At 44.5% G+C, this 21,879-nt stretch overlaps 1 long non-coding RNA gene across 1 annotated transcript; it reads right to left on the bottom strand.

Moving 5' to 3' along the window:
* Nucleotides 1-11,566: 11,566 nt before the first annotated feature.
* Nucleotides 11,567-14,077, bottom strand: LOC122983179. The gene is made up of 2 exons (XR_006403606.1): nt 11,801-14,077; nt 11,567-11,731 (listed from the first exon to the last, which is right to left on the bottom strand). It is a non-coding gene; the product is annotated as an uncharacterized LOC122983179 (long non-coding RNA).
* Nucleotides 14,078-21,879: the final 7,802 nt, after the last annotated feature.

Below are 21,879 nucleotides of genomic sequence, written 5' to 3'. Positions count from 1 at the left end.
AAACGTAGATAATGTCTCTGTTCTGATCACCTTTTTGGGTTCACTAACATTGATTAGTTTTCTGATATTCTTAACGGCTGTACTTTGGAGATTAGTTGAAGACATAACTTAAATCTGTCTTTTAATCTGCCAGAATGGGTAGTGTTAACAGTAGACATCAAACAAAGGATAGATATGATAATGTGGACCTGTCTGCTCCAAAAATAAACTACATGAGAGTGAACTATAGTGATTCATCTGTGAAACAAATCAACATCTGGATGACTGAATCTAGCTTTCCGAGCACAGAAAGTTTCAGTATCAGACAGCTGAATCAGCTGAGAGAAAGACTGCAGGAGAAGGAACAAGAGACTGAGAATAAAAAAGACAAAAGTAAGTTGATAACAGATCGGAAAGCTTTTGGTTTATGGATGAAAGAAGCACAAAACAGGGACAGGAGACCACAGGCAGGGACAGGTAGGATCTCATCTGTGTCTCAGTGTGTCAAAATGCAGGATTCTGAACTCGACCGGGTGCCGCCCAGGAGACGCATCGACCCGCCGCAACAACAAGATGAACAGCAGCCCGAGCTCGTCAGACGCCTTATCCACGGCCAAGAGCACCACCGCCACATAACTCTGACTGTCCTCCGTCTCCGGTTCCCCTCATCTACCCTGATACATCTGTCTTACCAGGACAAAGCTGCCTCTCCTTCTCATACCAGGTCTGGTCTGGTATGAGAAGGATCTCAAAATCCATCCGTCGTCTCTATGAATCCATTCATCACCCTCCCATCTCCAGTGAGAACTGACACAGAGGGAAACATGATCCTGAATCTCCCCATGATGGAGGTAGCAGGTGCAGATGGACATGCCATGTTAATCCACAGACCGTGGACTATGGAGGACGTGAAACAGGCAACGACTCACCTTTCATCACCATCAGATGGAGGAATCTGAAGTGAGACGGCTCCTGGTGGTAAAGATGGGCAGTAACTGGGCCGAGATCTCAGCAGGATATCCAGAGAGTGATGTGAGACTGGCTGACCCCGACGGCACATAATGACAGCACAGCCTATAGAGTTCACATCACAGATCCAAGCAGCTTTCCCTGTGAGATTGGACATGAGCAAAACATCCTCACGTAAACAAGAAGATGATGAAAGTGTTTGCAACTATCTCACTGGTCTGACAGAAGTTCACAACACACACAGCAGCCTGACACCTCCAGCTGACCTGAAGAATAATGCTGTTACAGCATGGGAAGCACATTTGAGAAACAGCTTCCTAAATGGACTGAAACCTGATATTTCCAACATGGTGAAACATATATGCATCACCTGGGACTCATGGAAGCACATGCTGTGCACGCTGAGAAGATCCTCAAAGAAAGCCAGAAGAGGAAAGGAGAAAAGAAAGAGAAAGATCTCCACATGGCTGCATCGACTATGTTCCAAGGACACGCCAGAGGGCGCGGACACGGCCGCAGCAGAGGTGGACTTAGAGGGGGCCGTGGAGGACCACGCACCACTGATCCAGATGCTTGTTCTCACTGTGGCGAGAGAAGAAAAATCCAACTTACAAGCACAAGGCCGATGGACTCGGGGCGGCGGCCCGGGAGGGGGAGGAACCGGCACCTTTGACCACACTGACGCACGATGAGAGACAACCTACACATCAGATGGGTGATTGCACCACACACACACACACACTGATTGATGATGCCAAAGCTCAGTTAGAGAAGAAGCAGGAAACACACAGCCTGTAGACACATATGCTAAATACTCAACTGAAGCTAACGCAGACATGCCGACACACACACTCCTTGTACATGGTAAGCATGTAACATTTCTTGTTGATCTGGTGCAACACACTCTGTTATTAGACACGTTTTCAACACCTCTAAAGATGAGAGGAACATACGTGAAGTCTGTAGGGGCGTCAGGTGACACCGTTCTGGAAAAATCCATTATCATGCTCTGACGATGTTACAGGCAAATTGAAGCTTTCATTGTTGCTGTCAAACTGTTGCCCAATCAATCTAATGGGACGAGTTGTGATGTGTTTATTGGGTATTTGTCTTGTTTCCACATCAAAAGGGGTTATTGTTATTGGAACAAGTGACACTCACATATTAGTGAAATACAGCCCTGACACGCTGCTTTATGTGTATGAATGGAAGCTCTGCACATCAGCTGTGACTTCCGTAAACACCGCTCTTGTTGATAACGCGTGCTCACATTCAACACAGACTACATGCAACCACAAGATCTACACTGCACTGCACACATACATGAAGGGAGAGATGCAGAGTTTGAGAAAAGATGGTTCAAAGAAGGTTGCCTGAGAGAAAAGCTAACGTTAAGTTCTATGTTTGGGAATAAACACAGATGTGCTCTTTCAGTGACTTTGCCTGAACAAACAAAGCCAAAGCAGATTGATGAATCTTCACTATAGTTCCCTTTCAGTGATTCAGGGTGGGATTCTCTGTTTGAGGTTCCTGACTCATACCCACACATGTCACTTTCCAAATACAGGGAAGGAAAATGGCAGGATTTGGATCCATGGGTGAGACGATGTGAAAATGCAGAAATATTGAGTTAAATCTGATCGTTATGTTCAGTATAATCCTGTTTTTGAAGGATTATTGATAGGTAAAAATGACCAAATAGACTGAGGTTGGTTGAAGTCAAGCGTCTCTTTAATCCAAACCAAACATATGTTGTAGACACGGAGAGTCCACAGAGTCTCCGTGGAGAATTCTGACAAGACAAAGGAAAGACACTGGTATATATTGACGGCCTTGATGCCCTGGGGAGGCACCTTTAGTTGTTTACAGATTCCTTCTAACAGACCTAGACAAAGCTTTACAGAGCTCTCCCTTCCACATGATGACCATATAACTATCATAGTGTTCCTCTCAAGGCCCTGCCGCCAAATATATACATACATATGACCATACCTACTTAACTAATACATGGATCATTTTCCCTGTTTATACTTTGTGAAACAAATGAATAAAATCAAAAACATAGAAAAAATGTATAGTGAGAACTAAATGTGTAATTGATTAGGATAAAATAATACAGGATACAATCAACATCAACATCAAATCATCATGAATGAACATAGATATAAAAGTGGATTTTAAAATGATTACATGGATACATGATAAAAAGATTACAATCATAAATCAATCAACATCAACTATGCCTAAGTCAGTAATTAATTACTAATGATTAATAGTGATTAATAATTTTGACAATATCGATTATACCATCATAATTGATGAAAATGATCAAAATACATCACATCAGTAAGTTACAACGTTTCCATCAGAATCATCAGTCAATATCACTTCTCACGATTTTCAATATTAACGTCATAAAGAATCCTTCTTTTGTAACATTACATCACAGATCCAAAAGTAGGAGTTGTTCTTGATATCTTGCTTCCTGGTGCATGACCACAGCTACAGACTTCTTTACCAGTGCCTTGATAATGGGAATGATGCAACAAACACTTACAAAGATCAGAATCAAAAATGGAGCGACTGGAGCCAATAATTTCAAACAAACAGCGTACCATGGACCGGTTACGAACCAGGACCTGTCAAATGTTGAGTCATGATCAACAACATCACGCAATGAGGTCAGATTAGCAATAGCCTGCTGAATGACTCCTCCCTCATCATCATTAGCAGGGATGTATGTGCAGCATGAGGCACCTACGAGAGCACACACACCTCCAGTGGCTGCAGTGAGTTGATCTAGCACAATGCGGTTCTGAAGGGCAACGGCCCTGAGGCCTCTCAACTCCTCCCGTTCAGCCTGCCACATAACCAACGTAGTGTTTACGAACCCAGAGAACCTGTAGTTCATAGTTTCCATCCTCAGCATCACTTTACCCACTCCAAGAGACGGGAAGAGTGACAGCATGACTTTTTCACCAGTGGACCACAACTTATGGTCTTCTGGAACATTAGAGCACCAGACAGGATCATGCGGCTGACTTACATCTCTCCTCATACGCTGCTCACCCGGAAGTTCACCAGGGTGGGGCATAGCTGAAACAATGAAGGAATGATCAGTCGGCTCCACAGCCGCACAGCGACCCAGCCAGGAGGAAGTTGAGCATACATGTAGTACCCACAGAGAAACATTACATCAGTCTGTGGATATGTCCCAAGGACGTCTGGCACGGTGGAGTAAGGTGCACACGCACTGCCCATCACTACCTGAGAATAATTTAGGGATGCTTTGCCAATGTTCGAGGTACAAGGACTCGAAATAGTAGGGCAGAAAAGTTTTGGGATCTTTCCTACTCTGATGGAGGAGGACTCAGACAGAACTAATTTTGAGCAAAACAATCAAATTTAATTTCGGGTCTCAAATGGACCGGCCCAAACAAGGGTTCACTCCCGGCACTGAGAATCTTAAACCTAGAAAACTTTGGACCTGAGTAAGGCCGCAGGGGTGGTAACACATTTCCAGTTGTCCTAAAAACTGTTTGATTTAAAACCGTTGAGTCGACACTAGAAACCAAGATATCAGGAAACAAACTCTTTAAGTCTTTAACAGGTCTGGGGACAACATGGGGGTTGTTTGTAGCAATCGGCATATGGCTGCACACATAGCAATTAGAGCAGTTCTTGGATTCAGCAACATACTTGGCATAAGAATACCAAAAGTTAAGTGTGTACATGGTGGAGTGTGATTTCCTTGCAGAGATCATTCCCAGCCAAACATCTTGAGCGTGGATGATGACATCATCTTCCATAGACCGGGCCCCTCTGAGCAATGATAGATAAGGATGAATAGTAGGGAAGAACCATATGCAGATTGGTATCATCAAAACAGTCACACAGAGCAAAACAATCATCACTTTTTTACACAGTAACCAATAATACCACCACTGTAGGAACTGTATATGGTTGTTGGAGTCTCCTGTGCTGGTGATGGAGGTTGTCTGTTCCTCTGGGACGCCATGACCTCAGTATTCCTCAAGTCCACCAGGTGGCAGCAGCAGCCCGAAAACCTTTCAACTCCTATATCCTCAGGGCCCACTTTGAAAAAACACTGAAATCTTCACCGGTTTGAGACGACACTGCACCTCTATCTGCACGGCGCCCCCTGTGGAGCCGGACTTACAGGTCACCTGAGGAGTGGCTGAGAAGGCAGTACGGACCCACTACTCACTCACCGGGGTGAGTACTGGGTCACGTCTGGAGGAGTAGAAAGCAACAGGTCTTAATTTATCCCCAGACTCCTGTAACAGGACAGATGTCATAAAACCATTTTTGCAATCCACTGTTTGTATGAAATCCTTTTTCAAGTACAGACGAAGAAGCTATCAACTGCTTTAACTTTGTGAAAGCCTGCTCGCCCTCCTCAGTCCACACCACCTTATCTGAAGCAGCCATTGCTTTACCATAAATCATATTCTGTAATGGTTGTGCAATTTCGGCATAATTAGCAATCCATAACCTGCAGAAGTTGCAAGTACCAAGAAAAGACATCATCTCTCGCTTTGTTGTAGGCTGTGGTAACTGCAGAATAGTTGTTTTTCTCTGTTCATCCAACACACGGCCTTCAGGAGTTAGCGTGTAGCCTAAATATTTCACCTCCTGACTCCACAGCTGGAGTTTAGACTTAGAGACTTTAACACCAGCTGCAGCTAGATATCTCAACAAGGCCAAAGTCATGTTTTTGCACTTTTGCTGCGAGCTAGAAGTCACAAGAATATCATCAACATAAGTCAAAATCTGAGACTCCTCTTCAGGAGGTTCAAAAAGGTCAATACATTTTTTTAATTTCTTGTGAAAAGATAGTAGGGCTATCTTGAAACCCTTGAGGAAGTCTTGAATACGTCAGTCGTCTGTGTTTAAACGTAAACGCAAACCAAAACTGTGACTCAGGGCTCAAAGGAATGGTAACAAATGCGTTGGTCAAATCAATCACTGAGTACCAGACATTAGTGGGTTTTATGTTGTTCAGAAGAGTGTAGGGGTCTGGCACGTTTGGAGCTTGTGGAATCACAGCTCGGTTCACAGCTTGTAAATCATTCACTAACCGCCACCTGGAAGTAGCTTTTTTCACAGGCAGAATTGGTGTGTTGCAGGGTGAGTCAGGACAATCAACTAAAACCCCTTGTTTTATCAAACTGTCTATCACTTCTGAAATACCTTCCTCAGCTTCCGGCTTCAAAGGATATTGTTTGACCAACGGTCTATAAGAGCTTTTAGGTTTAATGGTAACAGGTGTGGCAGTACATAACAACCCGATATCACCATCTTTCCCTGTACTCCACAGTTCAGAAGGTAACTCTTCTAACTCTTTTTCCTGCTCCTCTGTCAGCAAACACACTTTGTCCTGCAATGATCACAAAGAGGGCTGCAAATGAGTGGTGGCTGCTCCCACTGTTACCCAATTCAGCGCCTTCTTGTACAGACCGTGTCTCTGGTGGAAAAACACACCGTCCCCCCCGACTCATTCTGCACCCAACCTTTTAAGGTCCTCTCCTGCCCCGTCCACCGCCTTGACCTCCGCCCCGCCTGGTGTCCGCAGCTGGCATGAGACTTCTGCATTCTCTGGCGATGTGGCCCCTTTTCCCCACAGCGATAGCAAATACTTTCCTTCCTGCGGGACTCAGAAGAGAAAAAGCAAGCATCACTACTTTTTTATGTTTCTTGTTTTTTTCCAGAACTTTTTCAGCGTGTTTAGCATGTGCGAGAATAACCCTTCTCTGCTCTCCTTCCCATCCGACCAGATGTTTTTTCACCCAATTTGCAATCTGTGGTTTTAAACCCCTCAGAAGGCAGGATGTTAACTGCGACTCGTAGTGTGGATTAACATTCTCTCCGATTCGCGGCTCCAGCCCACGGTGTCTATTAAATGCTTCCGTGAGCCTGGCAGCATATTGTGCTACTGTCTCTTTCTCCTCTTGTACCACAGCATCAATTTCAGCCTAATCATTTCTCCGGCCAAATGTTTCCCGAAGAGTCTCTGCCATTAGGTTCAGCTGTGGACCGAGCCCGAGCGTTCTATCTCGGTCCCACAGGAGCGGCTCACCGTTTTCCCCCATAGGTCTCCAATCAACATTTACAGTCGCCCAATCAGTAGTCAAACTTTGCATGAGACAGTTAGTCATTTCTTCCCCGTTTAGCCTATAGCTATTATACAGCCCATATATTTTATTGATGTATGCTTGCACATCTTTACGTGGATGAGGAATCCCATCTACTGCCTTTCTCACGTCCTCCTTTGTCCAATTACAGAAGACCCAAACCGAATCAGGTTGCCCTTCCCCTTGTCTGGGATTCGGCAGTTCAATCAGTGGCGCTACTAAATCGGACAGTTTTTTCTGTGACAGGTCACAATGTTGTCTGGTTCTGCTTGATATTGGAGGGTCTGTTACAGACCTCTCCTCCCCACTTAATTTGGTCAGATCAGGATAGAGAGATGATGCTTTTTGAGATACAGGGCTATTCAGGCTCAATCTGTTTATACCCTCTGTGATTCCACTTACCTGTTCCCAAGCTGCGGCTCCTTCCTGGTACGGTGGCGGGGTGCGCTGTGTGGTCGGAGGCGAGGATGACGCGAGGTCGGGGATCAGAGCGGTGTCCTGTACGTGTTTAACCACAACAGAGTGCAAGACAACAGAGCTTGCCACAGCATTAGTTCCATCATCATCTTGTTGTTTTACTTGGGCCATAGACTAAAGTTTCTTTCGTCTTCTGCACTCACTTCAGTTATTGTGGCAACACAGCAGGGATTTATCTGGACGCCCAGATACTTCGCCGATTCCTGCTCCCCCACCATGTGGATGGGCATTCCCGAGAGTGACCAAGCGTCGCAGTCGTTGACTGTGTATCGTTTTGGGCCGTCACTCCCAATAAGGAATCCATGACACGTGGTGGGATTGGTCCTCAGGCCCTTAAGGTCCGAGAATCTGTCCAGGATTTCCAAGTTCCTGGACATACCCTCCCAGGAGTCACTCAGAATCACCAGGTCGTCCGCGAACGCCAGTGAGGTGATGGCGGTGCCCTCAACGCTAAACCCCACCCCCAGCTTCTCCAACATGTGGAGAAGTGGGTCAAGGGCCAGGTTGAAGAGCAGAGGAGACATCGGATCGCCTTGCTTCACACCCACCTTGATCCCGATCTTCCTGGTGTCGCCTTGAGCAGTTTTTATTGTCGAGAAGCAATTCCTGTAGAAGTCTTGGATGAGACCTCTAATCAACTCATCCACTCCACGTCTCTCAAGCACCTCGGCAATATGCTTGTGGGAGACAGTGTGGAATGCCTTGGTCAGATCCATGAACACGACAGCCAACGTTTTCCTCTGGGACTTACTCACCCGAATAAGTCCGTCGAGGATGGCCAGGTTCTCGGAGCAGACTGGCGCTTCCGTGAAGCCCCGCTGACGAGGGTGGATGGCGCAGGCCTCGGTCAGTCTCATGGTTAAGACTCTTGAGAACGCTCTCAAGACTACCGAGCCGATCGTAATCGGGCGCCAGTTGTTAATGTCGCCGGCTCTACTCTGATCGCTAGACTTGGGGATCAGGGTGGTTCGGCTCTGTTTCAGGCACCTCGGCAACCGCCTGCTGTACAGTATGGCGTTGAACAGGTCCGCCAGCTTCTCACCCTTCTTGTCCCACATGAGTACGACGTTACGTCCAACGCCATCGGGACCAAGCGCACTTGCCTGGTCCATCTTCCGAAGCGCCTGTAGAGCCTCAGCCGGTGAGATGGGAGGGCATAGGGACGAGTTGTTCGCCTCCGGCAAGGAGGCGAACTGACCAAGACTAACGAAGCTGTCGTCCCTCTCCCATATCGCCTTGTATGTCTCAGTGACCAGTCTGGGATCAATACGGCAGACCGTTTGTTCCCTGCCATCGAGCACCAACCTCGCAGCAGAGCTTCTGTTGCTCCGATACAGCGTCTGCATGTTCTTGTATCGGAGCCTCTTGTCCTTTTTGAGGCGTTTTTGATGAACCGACCAGGTCTTCCTTCCCGTACTCACGATCCGAGCGCGGCCCCGAGTCCGCAGTCTCGCGAGTACTTTCCTCAGATAGCTATTGATCGCCTTGCAGGAGGAGGTCAGTGGTGACACGCCATCAGCACTGTTCACCTGCAAGGTCTTTGCGAGGTGCTCCTTGACCAGGGCCACCGGGGCTCTGGGAGGCAGCTCCTCACTGAGGTCCGGCAACTTCCCTAACACAACCGCTGTGGGGGACAAAGTTTTTCTCCTCAGCCTCCTGAGGCTCCTCCATTTTCGCTGTATCTGGGCCTTGGTGTAGTGGGGGAGGGCCGAAACCGCTGCCTCGAGGAACCCAGATTTTTCGCAGAGGTCGCCGTGTACGCGCTCTAGGGTTGCCAGTTGGGCCTGGGTCCACCCACTATTGGTTGCCTTAGCCTCCTGCGCTCTCGCCTTGCTGACATACAAGCCCAGGTGTTTCCTTCTCTGATGGGCCGAGAGACTCCTCTGTGAGGAGAAAGATTTAGGGCATGTATCGCAGGCAAACCCCGTAATGGTACCCGCTCCGGATCAGGTTGCCCCACACTTCGCTGCGTGGCACGTCGCTCGGTGTGGGGTCTTATGAGTACCGGCACACTTACCGCAGATGAAGAGAATCACCCTTGGCTTGTGCGCTTTCCTCAAGTGGGTCTGGGCGGCCCTCACCGAGCCCAGACTGGCGGCGCACAGCCTGCACGGTTGGACTAGCCATGGCACCCGGAGGCCCACCATGACTGTCGATGGAAGACCCTTGCTAGCCAGCTTGGGTTTCCATCCCTTCTCCGTGCTCAGGAAGATCATTCCCGCTCTCTTCCCAGCCGGGAAAAGAGCCCTTCTCGCAACCGATGGTACCTTCCTTGTAGGAGTCCCAGCCGGGTCCTCCTCCTTCTTCCGTCTGAGTAGTAGCCTACTCCGGACTACTACTCCGCTCGCCCTGTCTGCGCTACCAGGAGCCGCCCCTTCTCCAGTCTCACGTGCCGTCGGCCGACGGACACGTTCACGGTCACGCCTCGGGGTTGACCACATCTTTCTTCCTATGACAGCAGGCGACCTGTCCTATCACAGTCAGTCAGATGTGTCAGTTGGCTTGTCGCTTGTCTTAGCTTTGATCGCAGTCAAGAGTGGCGGGTCTTACACCCTGGCCCACTCAGAACTCTTTCAAAAGCAAACGGACAGCAGCCAAAGTTATCAGAACGAGCAAGATTAACTTAACTCGTTCATCCATTCATGCTTGGGCGGGGTCAGACCCCGCCTGGTACCCCTGCCATTGCCAAAAATTCGAGCGTCAGCACCTAGACACTCAATTTTATGGGCAGGGGCCACATCGGTGCAGACACCCTAGTGTCTTCCCGACGTTAGTTGTTCCCACCATTCGATCCTGACCACTGTTCCTTCTTTCCTTATTACCGACATCATTGCTGCACGTTACGATCTTTATTTTTGTTCCCAAATGTAAGTTGTTCATCCATAAGATCATTGGGGACAGACTAGGCTGATCCCACAGTGGATGCCCGTTGGTGCGCCCATCCGTGCTTCCTGGGTTACCGTCTTCGCCGTACTCTCCACGAGTACGTTGCCGGCGGGACCACGAGGAGGTGAGGGCTCACTATGATGCTACCATGGCCAGAGCAGCTCTTACCCAAGGAGATACTCCTTGCCGGGTCATGGTTCTCTTCGTCTCCAGGGCTGCGGGTGGCCCCCAGGCCGTCACACATCCCAGGAGACCAGCGAAAGCGGTAATCATTTACCACTTGGCCTTTAAGAGAGTCATAGTTACTCCCACCGTTTACCCGCGCTGCATTGAATTTCTTCACTTTGACATTCAGAGCACTGGTCAGAAATCACATCGCGTCAACACCCTATGTGGGCCTTCGTGATGCTTTGTTTTAATTAAACAGTCGGATTCCCCTGGTCCGCACCAGTTCTAAGTCAGCTGCTAGGCGCCAGCCGAGGCGACCCGCCAGGACCCCACGTGAACGGGGCCCAAAGGGCCCGGCGTGTGTCCAGCGTCGCTGCCACCAACCGCCGTACCCCATCCCCCCCGGCCGACCCGCCTTCCTCACGGTGGCGGACACCGCCCCCCGAAAACCCCCGCCCGGTGATGCGCGCCGCACACCGCGCTTCCAGCGGGCGAGAGGGGGGCGAGAACTCCAGCAGAGAGCTGATCAGACAGAGAAGACTTAGTGGACAAACTGGCTGTGTTTTCAAAGACGGGTACTGTACGGCCCCAATGACAAACCATGTATTTGTATTTGATTCCTCACTATGCAAAGTTGAGTCGTGGGTTGGACCATGCCTCAAGAGGAGGGATGATGGATACTATTTCACAACACTGGTTCACAAAGACTTTTACTAACTATGCCCCAAAATTTAGTCAATCATGTGTTATCTGTGCCACCAACAATATTGGCAGAAGTATTCAAACACCACAAGGTGCACACCCTTCACCAGATAAACCATTTGATCACTTACAGATGGATTTCATTGAACTAACACCAAGTGAAGGAAAGAAATATTGTCTGGTAATTGTTGACATGTTTTCCAAATGGATTGAAGTTTTTTCCTTCAGCAAATCAAGTGAAAGAAGCAGTACCAACTCCAGCCAAAGGACCCCTTCATGGCCGGCAGCCTTTTGACTGGATAGTGATGAAAGGCTTGGCGCTCTAAGCGGTGGACGGGCCCATTCCAGGTGCTGTTGACCACACAGACGGCAGTAAAGGTCGCTGAAAGAGTCACCTGGATCCATGCCAACCACTGCAAAACAGTTCCACCTCCACCAGAGACATCAACAACAGAGTAAGTCACCACAGCGCGATTGAGGACTCTACGAGAGTGTAGGCGGATCGCTGCTCTCAGGTGACCGACACAAAGACATCCACTCACAGACCAGGAAGAGAAGTAGAAGTGACAGTATCGGCATACTGTCCGACAAGAGCAGGCCGAGCTCCAACTAAGTGACGTGCTGAGTGAATCTTAGTGTCACCATCGTGGGATCTACGATGGAACCCGAACGATGACCGTGGAATCCATTCAGACGTCCTGGACGGTGTGGTTTGCTTGGTTCAATGTGTTTGTATTTTGTGGCTGTTGTTTGATCCCGTGTATCAGAGGTTTGATTGTCCACACGGTTGACAAATCTGTCTCTCATCAAATGACTCAGCGAACTATTCCTGATTGGATTCCACCACACCATGATGTTTCTGATCTTGATGAAGTCTCTGACTGTTAAGTTACAATAATAAAAGTTGCTTGCATTTATTATGGGATGCTTATGAGGTGGACAAAATATCAGAAACACCTCTTCATATAATACAGTCCACAGTAACACCACCACAAGAAAGTACAATCTGAAAAACTAAGATGTAACTCAGTCGACACATAAACAACTAAAGTTGTATCAACAAGAAACTGAACATATATTATTAAGTAAAGTAACTTACTGCAGTTCTATTTGCATGGTGTAATATTGTGTAGACAAAGCACCAATAAAATTGATTTTAGTGGCTTAGATGTTCAGATTCTGGGTTTAGACTGATCAACAAGGCATTTAAGATGCTTGAAATGTTTGTTCCATGGTACAATCTCCACATTTTCTTCCACGGTTTTTGTAAAATACAGCTTCACCTTGATTTGGCGAGGAGTAGCGGTTAGCTTTGTCTTGGTTGGCCTTGTCCTTGCTGAAAGCTTCTTTTGCAGCTGGCTGATAATACTTTATCTGTAAGAGTCCTGTATTGTTATTGTTTCCACTTCACGTTGACCAGATGTTTCTACTGCATAGGTTTGGGCTGTGATTGTGTTGCTGACCTTTGAAGGTCAAATATGTTCTCTAGAGTTAACCTGGTCTTTCAGGTTGGAAGAGGACATTGTGTACAGTGACTTAGGCTGGGACCTAATGTTTCTTACAGTAACACTCATAACAGTTAAACACTGACATGAACACAGTCCGTTACAGTATGTTCAGATATGTGAAGCAGAGTGAAGTTAAATCAGCCATTTAATAGGTAACAGATTCATTCATGCTTGTCAACAGGGATAAACCAGCTTGTCTGCTGTTACTGTAACATTCCTGAAGGTGGCAGCAGAGGAACATAAATGTAATTATATATATATATATATAAATATAAAAGAACTTGCAGGGGATTAAATGACATCTTTTCTACTGTAAAGAATCCATTCTAGTTTTGGTATAATACTGTAGATATTGATGTTATAGAGAGTTATTGATATTGTAAAAAGGTACACAGTCATTTTAATGTATTTTATTTCATTTGTAAGTTTATTTTATTATGATTGTATCACTATACGACCACAATGTAAAGTCTTTCAAGCCAACATAGTCACCTACAGCAGAGAAGGATTTTCATGGTGTTGTGGGAGCAAGCTGTGCTGATCCGTCTGTCCGTCCTCCTGAACTGACTGGTTGTGTGTCTCATTATAGAATAAAAGACTTGAATCACCCTGACTCCTGTGCCATAGATGCTCATGACATATTGTTTTACAGCAAGCCCTCCTGATGTATGAACACAACAGGCCTACCGACTGTAGAGTGTAATCTATTTCTTCACCATAAGATGGCGTCTGATGTAACACGAGCGTTACTGGTTAGAATGAAGGGCTGGAATCAACGTCTACACTGATAGATTATTTTGGGATGCTTACATCCACAAAAACAGTATCTTACTTTCCTACAGTGATATTTTATGACGTAATGTTTAAAATCTTGATTGAGGTAACATTAGATTTTTTTTTTTTTTTTTTATCACTCCGTTATGTTATGTAAGGATGATTGTTTACTATGAAGGTAAAATCTTGTGTAATTTTTCCTTAATGAGTGATAAAATGTGATGAAAAGATGTAAATGTAATGGAAAAACCACACTTTGTATCCTCTGCATCACACAAACACACTCATATTGTATAACCTTGAACATGTAACATCTGTGCTCATTATTTTTGACACTGGATCAGAGTAGGGAGTAGCATCATCCTGGACATGCTACAGTTCTTTTATAATTAGTTTGATAGCTTTGATGACATCCAGCACTGCACCCCACTCACATTCTGATATGTTTACCAGACTCCTTGTCTATTAAAGGTATGTGCACTTTGTAACCGACATCAGTCTGCAATTACGCTCTGTTGTGACTTTATGCTGATCCCTTGCAAGGTTTTTCATTAAAGGACAAAAAGACAACTTGGTCTTTGTCGGCTTTTTATTTTCAGATTTCCATCACAAGACGTAGGTAAAAATCACATCCACGCATTTTCACATCTGTGGTAGAAGAAGGTAGTATTCCTGGATGTATAATAAAAGCTGTAGTGATATAATAAGAGCTGGTTAAGGCACTGCCACTCAGCCTTGCAGCCAATTTGTCACAGTGGCCACTCGCGGTATTGCAGCGAAAAAACAAACAAACTATAGCCTACATATAATATTGCTGATTTTCATGCTTTTATCACACAGTCAGACCTGCCAACCCTGGACGAGTTTTTTGAGTACCACTTCCGCGACCAAGATGCATCAGATGCAAATCACTGCTGTTCGAACAATGAATTATTGTACTTTTTGTACCATTGTCTACTTTAACTGAGACGTTAAATTTTGCAATTAATCCGCAGTTCATATGCCTGCCAAACCGTGGGGGGCAATACGTACGCATCACGGATCAACTACAATCTGTTACACCACTAGATAACACTTGTTATTCTAATTACTTTAAGCTTATTACTCAATATACGGCTCAGCTTAAAAAGGAACTAAAGAAACTGTCAGAAGCAGCAGCCAGACCTCCTGCACTCATTCACTAATCACACAACATCAACAGGTGACTGAACAACCACTCAATTAAAAACAATGAATGAGTCCAGACAGCTCACTGTAACATCAACAAGCAAACTAACATTACCCACAACACATTATATGATCTCTGCTGCATTCTTGTTAAGGAGATAAAAAACACAAAAAAGCCACACAGACATTTAACCATCAGAGATGAAATTAGCGACCAAAGAGACAGAGAGAGAGAAGCTGTATCTGACTCACGTTATCTGATGTCTTCTTTCTATCATGGAGATGAAGTATTCATGTCATAACATCCATTTGTGACTGTTGGTCATCTTTTTTGTTAGTTAACAGAACTTTGTGGCTGCTGCTTAACCAGTCTGATATCATTAGCAACAATGACAAACAAGCTAACTCTGCTGGTTGTTTCTCCGGTTGCTTCTCTCTCCAGCCTCCCGTCAGCGTCCTGCTGCTGCTGCGCTGCACAGTCCAGATAATTTCTCCTGTTAGCTTAACGACAGTCCTTAACAGTCCTTCCATGGATGTATAAAGAGTCCTTCAGGCTGCTACAACAAGCTAACTGTTGCGTTGGCTAACGCAAGGCGCTATCTACTGCTGCTACTCTGCCTTACAATGGAGAGAATTGAAGATGAAATCTGGAAACTATCATTGGACCAACTCAATGTCAATATTGCATTCTGGTTGTTGATTGGTTAGAGAGGACGTCGTCCCTTGGAGCGAAATTTTACGTGTCATGGCCAATCACAGATTAGCATGAAAAAAAATGAAATACATTAAGTCCAATGTAAGAGATGCAGAGGACAGCAGGCACCCGTCCTCCTCTGTCCCCCACTCCACCTCCACCAAAATTCAGTAGTCTTACCCACATCTAAAGCAATCTACAAGTAAGTTTGTGACCATTGCTGTCCCCGTTATCTGTTTTCAACACCACCAGTATAATATTTAGACTAGGTCCCTAAAATGAATGGAAGTGAATGAGGAGCCTGACACCTGGGAGAAATGGTGGTGTTGAGGGCAGACAACAAGGACAGCAGTGATCACTAGCTTACTTGTAGATGCACTTTGATAGAGGTAAGACTGCTGAATTTTGACAAGTTTTACTAAAGTGAAATATCCATTTAAGGACAATCCAGGTGGAAAGTTAATCAGTTCTTCCTCGGCCCATGTCCAACCTTTCTACAAGGTTTTGTGGTGTTACGTGAAATGCGTTCGGAAGTTACGCCTTTTAGTGATTGGTCAGGGTTACAGCGCCCCCATTTGGTGGATGATTGTGGAAATTTAATCAATTCTCAGTTGATCTACAATGAACCTTCTACAAAGCTTTGTGCAAATCCGGCCACAATGCTAACACACGGACAGACGGCTACACCCATTACTATATACAACAGAGATAAAACAGCGTAGTAGGCTGATCAGTCTCTAGATGAAGACCAACCGTGCAGTTGTATATGTGTTCTGTAGTCACTTTAACCTTGTTCTCCATTTTCATTACAGGCACATTGACTCCAATCATAAACTGATCGCCTGGAGATTTGTTTTCCATGGATGCATTGATGGCTACAGTCGTTTATTTGGAACGTTGCACAAACAAGCGTGCTTCAACTGTTCTCTCTTTTTTCTGCAATGGTGTATCTCAGTTTGGTTTGCCACTCAGAGTCAGAGGGGACAGAGTGGGAGAAAATGTAGATGTGGCAAGGTTTATGATTGAGAACAGGGGTGCGGACCGGGGGAGTTATATAGCTGCTAGAAGTGTTCATAATCAACAGATTGAGAGGCTGTGGGCGGATGGCAATAGAGTTGTCTCTGACTTCTACTGACAACTATTTCAGTACATGGAGAGTGTAGGAATTCTTGATTCAAATAATGAAGTGCAAGTCTGAGCATTACATTATGTTTATCTCGGAAGAATCCAGCAATCTTGCCTTGAGTTTGTCAGACAGTGGAATCACCAACGATTGAGAACTGAGCAACACATTGGCATGAGCAGTGGTGTTTTTAAAAAATTGGTGGGGCAACAACTACTTCAATAGATAGGCTACATACCAGGAAAACTACAGTACTTGCTCTTGCTACTGATGTGTTTTTAACATGTTATGGGTCCATGCATGGCTCCACAAAACACTTTTAACAACAAAGTGGCTTCTAGCAGGTCCTGTACACATAAACAGAGGAAGAGAGAGAGAGAAATTACACAAGTTACATCACCACTGTCACAAGCCTGAATTACACAACACGTAGTTCCCACCGAGCAATCTGATTGGTCAACTAGACATTTAGAACAGCACACCTAGCCGTGTTCAAATGAAAAAAGCCTTATCACTAAAAATATTATGTGTGGCTTTGCTAGTGTCTTTGGTTTGTTTTGTTTTGTGGGGGATCTGCGGTGAAAACCCGGAGTGGAGTTTTGAGTTAATGTTTGTGAAAGTGGATTGAACTGAACTGATTAGGGGTTGTGGGGAAAACAAAACGGACCCTTTACTGGGTGGATTGAACTCTGAGACTGAGACGAGTTACACACACACACACAGAAAAACCTGAACCCTTCTTCACTCTTCATCATTATCTGGCTCCCCCACACACAGCTAAACTTAACCATTTTCCCTTCAGTTGAGAGTTTATCTCAGCTTCCACTCCAGCTTCCTCCATCAGCTGTGCCGGTGCTGTGGCGCTACTAGCTTACAAATATATGTGAAGTTTGCGGACGTAGTAGCTAAATCTGTCCATGGAAAAAATATTTTTCTCAACGAATATCTTAGTTACAACGAGATTGAGCTAGCAAAGCAGTTTTGTGTCTATATGTGTTGTATTTATTCAGTTTGGGAAAAGCCACGATCTCTAGAAAGCATTAGCTGAAGTTGGCTGGTTGACTCACGACAGTGATGCGTTCAGGAACGAGGCGCCTGAACGCATCACTGAAGCACAACCTCTCTGAAATATTGATTCATTAATAATGCGATATTATATCGTCATAAGCCGACACAGCCAAGCTCAGAACAAATCAGCCTACATGGCCATGAACGAACAGCAAAGAGCTCGACACTACAACGAAGTGCAAAGACAACTTTTTAAGGATACTAATCTATTCTGTGACAACAACTTTATGACAACAACCTCAGTAGATAAGCACGGACACACTGACACTCGTCACCATCTACATCAATCGATCCAGCACAACAATATGGCCAATGCACGGACCAGAACCACCAAAATATACTTTCACTTACCAGCTGACGGCTCAGAAAAGGGCAGCATGGCGGTTTTTCCTCCCGCGGTTAATTTAACCAGCAGTTTGAGTGATGACAGTACTCCGTGGCTGCTGGGCTCCGAGGCGCTTTAAATCCAGTTTCTCCTCCAAATAAAGGCTTTGTACCCTGTGCTTGGTTATGAAATCCACTTAATTCATTCAAGTTTGCTAGCGTTGGAGGAAAGTCTCCCCTCTGTTGCCGACTGTAAATTTCAAGCTCGCGCTGTAGCCGCACTGCAGCGTCATTTAAAATATTTCAAATGACGCTGCTGCGGGGCGGCGGGCTGTCTGCCCCACATGTCATCACATCTACATCTACATTGAACACATGAACACTCATATCTTCCCACGTACAACACACATTGCATTGTGAGCATAGATGTATTATAAGAGCTCTTATTATACATCCATGATTGTGAGAGAGGGGCTAGTCCCACATTCACGCCGGCCACCGTAGGCCCGCTGCGGACGTGAATCAGGAAAACGCAGTCTGAAGCAGCAAGACAGGGAACAACTGAAAATGAACTAAAATCATAACACTAATTATAATGCAATTTAGGAAGATGCTATATTCATACATAATACATTATAGCAGATAAAACATTGAAAATTGATAATAAAATCATTTGTGTTACTTTTTAACCAGCTGTTAATGTTTATATATATTTTTTTCAATATCCCTAATTAGCTTTCCACAGAAACAGCCCAGTCATTTAGTAATGCCAATCTTTTCTCTACAATTGCCTTTTTAAATCCTGTTAAAAGCCACCAAACAAACAAACTATCAGGTTGTACACATCAGCAAAATATCTTCTGCCCAGTACCAAGCAGCTGTTCCCCCAGTAACACCAGCCGAGGCACCAGTGACAATGAGTAGCATTGTTATCTATACATATCTGCACATTATCTATAGTATAATTATATCTATATTATTATTAGTAGTAGTATTAGTATTATCTCTTTGTGTAAAGATATAAGCCCGCCATTTTAATTGTAACATTATATATAGTAATTATATTGTATATTATTAATAATATTAATTATATATTATACTGAGACTCCTCAGTGTTGTTTATGTTAGTATATATTTCTCCTTGTGTCTTCATTTCTTTTTTCACACAGCTTTGTAAATATTTCTATTTCATGTATTTATTTGTTCACTGTTGACGTATTGATGTTAATTGATTGAATTAAGTTATGTATTGTTGTTTGTATTTAATGTATATTGTTACACAGTTCTGCATTCATCTATTATTAGCAGCCATATGTTCTCTAGAGTTAACCTGGTCTTTCAGGTTCACATGATCCGACTCCAACATTGTTCATTTGAGACTTTCTGGTGTCTAGCAGCACGCTGCTGAATGACGTTTACATTTAGCTGTTTTCAAAAGACCCTCAGCCAACCTACATTTATAATTGTACCTATCCTCCTGTATTTCTGTTAAACCTGCTTTAAATCAAACATGTTCAGCATCAAATTAAAGCTTAAATGATCTTCTTTGCAACAAGTATTGACTTTCCAGCCTAGCACAGCCATAGCATCGGTAAACTTCTCCAAATACAGAAACACACGCTCTGATATGAACACAGCAATAAAAAGTATTATCTCTCTGGAGGACTGAATTTAGATTTTAATTTGTCACAAATGTCACAAATCAAGCAGAAAACACAAATTAAAAGATCAAGTAGTGAAAATGAATCAGTACTTACTCGTCCTGCTATTTTCCTCAAGAAAGTCTTCTTCACAAAAAGAAAAGAACAACAACCTCTGAACCACCGCTGACGAGACACTGAGACTTTAAAGACTCATTTACATGTCAGTGAGGAGAGCTAACTGGACACTTGGCTTTATAGACAGCCCTGTGCTTCAGTCTCATTCTGACAAACTGACATTCTTGCATAATCATATGTTCATGTTTGCTTGTTTTTTGTTCAGTCTTTTGGACCTTTAAAGTTGAAACAGATCATGTTTTATTGTAAGGAGCCGTGTTTTGAATAAAGGCTTTTAATTGAATCCTAGTGTTTTTGTTCCTGCTCCATTCATCAGTGCCTGAAGTTTTTCCTTCCATTGATGATAATATCTCATGAAATAACCCACTAGTGTTCAGTCTGATGGTCAGCTGAGCTGTACGTATCACACACAGGTATCACATGACGTGACCACAAAGTCATGTTGTGGGATCTTTTCTAAGTTGATCTATTAGAGTAGATGGAGTTTACATGCCCTTTTTCTGTTGGTATTGTGTTTGATCTATCACTACGTTTAGTGCAGTAAAGGATCTGATTACTTCAGATCGGCTGTGGTTCAGGAGGTAGAGCGGGTCGTCCACTAATCGGAAGATCGGCGGTTCGATTCCCGGCTCCTCCAGTCCACATGTCAATGTGTCCTTGGGCAAGACACTTAACCCCAAATTGGTCCTGATGGCTGAACCATCAGTGTATGAATGTGTGTGAATGGTTAGCTTCCTCTGATGGGCAGGTTGGGACCTTGCATGGTCGCCCCTGTACCCATTCAGCGTGTGAATGTGTGTGAATGTGATTCGTAGTGTAAAAAGCACTTTGAGTGGTTGGAAGACTAGAAAGGTGCTATACAAGTACAGTCCATTTACCATTCTTCCACCTATGATTGTAGCTTATACAAACTTGATAAGATGTCAAGAGGCTGTACTTTTCTTTCTAAATTGTTGCCTGTGTGTCATCTAGGCAGTGACCATCGGGTGGTCCTAAACATCTGACATGGCTCCTGCTCCGCTGCACCAGCCTGTGGGGGAATGGTGGAAGTTTACATGTGTGTTAGAAGCACACAGACAGCTGAACAGAGGCCCACAGATTGTGAGGTAGGTTTCAGACAGCCCCATGTTATGTCTTTCATTCAAAAATTGACTTCAGTCATAACTGTGTTTCATACACACAGAGACAGTTAAAGCACCTCCACTTCATTGTTTCCTGTACAGAGCTTCTACTTTAACAATAAGAAAAGTCTTTAGGTTATCATATAATGCACAAATATTTACAAAGTGTACCCATATAACTGTATGTGACAAAGTGGGTGAGAATACACCATTTGTCCCTACTTTCACCATCAATGCCACATAGCTCACAAATTTAACCATGCTTGGTAATTGTTTGTTTAGCCACATGTTTATGATCAATCTGTAACTTGCAGACACATACTATCCCGGGTTTGTTTGTGGTTTGCATTATGTCTGGTTACAGTTCACATACCAGCAACATTTTTGGTTCAAGTAAAACACCGACAAGTATTGTTAAGTTTAGTTATTGTTTATTGGGTTAAGATAATTCAATCCTATTCTTTCTGTGTTACTTACCATACTCACCATGTGCTCCACAGACAAAAGGAGGAGGCACCCAACAATGGCCTGTATTTATACACTGGGTGACATCATTGGTGATGTCACTGGGTTGGATAATGTGGCGGGGGTGGTAGTTAATTATGTTAAGTGAGTTATTTACTGTGACTTTGATCAGTGTATGTATGGTTGGAAGTGTGTTGTGTGGTGAGCTATGATGTTTCACCATGGAGGTTGGTAAGAGTGAATAACTTTATCTCTGACCTGTTTTAGCAGAGACATGGGATGCACCTGCAGCAATGGTACAGCCCAGATTGACTCTGATGGACTGCTGATGGAAGGGTCTATTTAAGCAGTTGCTTTTTGGCTGTCGGGGGGTTAGTACATCAGTGTGTAGCTGTGTTCACATGATGATAAGTTAATATAAGTTCAGTTGATATGAGTTGAGTTTTGATCAGTTAGGCCAAGTTAACTATTTAGTTGTTTTTTTGTTTTGTACATAATTTTTTTGTTTTTTGTTGTTTTGT

This window comes from Thunnus albacares, chromosome 5 (assembly GCF_914725855.1).
Source record: "Thunnus albacares chromosome 5, fThuAlb1.1, whole genome shotgun sequence".
Taxonomy (NCBI): domain Eukaryota; kingdom Metazoa; phylum Chordata; class Actinopteri; order Scombriformes; family Scombridae; genus Thunnus; species Thunnus albacares.
This window is presented reverse-complemented; position numbering and strand designations above follow the sequence as displayed.